Raw genomic sequence first — 1,360 nt, 5'->3', positions numbered from 1 at the left:
CTAAAAATCAATATGCATTACTTTCGCAACCTTGGTCCTTATATGCTCCGTTTGATTTGATGTAAAACTTTTTCAAATGATAGGTAAGTTATCATGGAATCATATTTTCAAGAAAAATCACAATTATAAATTAATTTTTCTTTGTTTGGTTCCTTACAAAAAATAATATAGAGAAATAAAAAATAGGAGTGAAAATGTGAGATAGTCGAAAGAAAAGTAAAGAGGAGGTATGAAAGAAGGAGGGTAACGATGCTTCCCAAAAACATTTTGCATCAAACCAAACGGGTAAATAACACTATACACTCGTCGATTGTAATTATCGTACACACAATACAAACTCACTCGATCACTTATACTCATTTGCTAATTTACAATCATCCAAAATGGGAAAACAAGTATGTTAAATAATACAAGTAAGTCTTTAAATACAATACACCCAAATGTATAAAATCCACGCCCCCCATTTGTAGTGATCTACAATCACATTATCTTATGTTATTTTGGTGACTTGTGACTTTGTGAGACATGACTGATAAATGAGAGGTAACATATTTTTTTTAATACTATGGAGTAGTAGCTAGTAATATTTGTATTTTATATATGGAGTTAGCTAGAGTATATCTGTATGTATATGGGAATAAGATTTGCTTCACTCTGGAAGTGTGGCAACTGTTTGTTTTTTTCCTAATCCCTTTCTTTCACAGAAATGACACATTTCTGCTCATTTTCTTATTAATTTCAAGGACAGTAATCATCACAAATATGAGATTCAATATGTTTTTCTTTGACATGACTCAAAATGTTACTTCAACTGACATAAGTTTCTTTCTCATTCCCAATTTTAGTCCTTGTCTAGTTGTCTTTCCCTTTTTTTCCTATTGATATTGATACCAAAATGTTTTTTATAATTGGGAAATTCATCCGTATTGTCAATCCCTTAATTAATACTAATTTTAAAAAATAAACAATTTTTTTTAATATGAAACGGAGGTAGTATATATAAATTTATGGTCCCGGCGAGGTTCGAACTCGCGACCTTCGGCTCATAAGACCAACGCTCTAACCAACTGAGCTACGGGACCAGAATATTAATTTAAGTGCAAAAAATTAGATTTAAATGACTTATATTTACTTTCTTCATCATTCGTTAAATAACATCAAACGTTTACAATTGATTGATGAAACAACTTCATAAATCGACCCCCTACCAAGATAAACAAACATGTAAATGATGTAGCATAAAAATAAAAGTACAGACACATCACATGCACTAAATTTTACTCTAGCTAATTACCCCCACATACATATATAATCACTGTTTAATTGATTGAAATTACTAGTAGGTACTTTGTTGACCATG

The 1,360-nt window shown here is 30.6% G+C and overlaps 1 non-coding gene across 1 annotated transcript; it reads right to left on the bottom strand.

The window, feature by feature from the left end:
- Nucleotides 1–1,008: 1,008 nt before the first annotated feature.
- TRNAI-UAU (transfer RNA isoleucine (anticodon UAU)) lies at nucleotides 1,009–1,082 on the bottom strand. The gene has a single exon. It is a non-coding gene; the product is annotated as a tRNA-Ile (tRNA).
- Between the last annotated feature and the right edge of the window lie 278 nt (nucleotides 1,083–1,360).

Source organism: Chenopodium album, chromosome 11 (genome assembly GCF_948465745.1).
Source record: "Chenopodium album chromosome 11, dcCheAlbu1.1, whole genome shotgun sequence".
NCBI lineage: Eukaryota > Viridiplantae > Streptophyta > Magnoliopsida > Caryophyllales > Amaranthaceae > Chenopodium > Chenopodium album.
The sequence above is the reverse complement of the archived record's forward strand: the minus strand, read 5'-3'. Positions and strand labels throughout refer to the sequence as shown.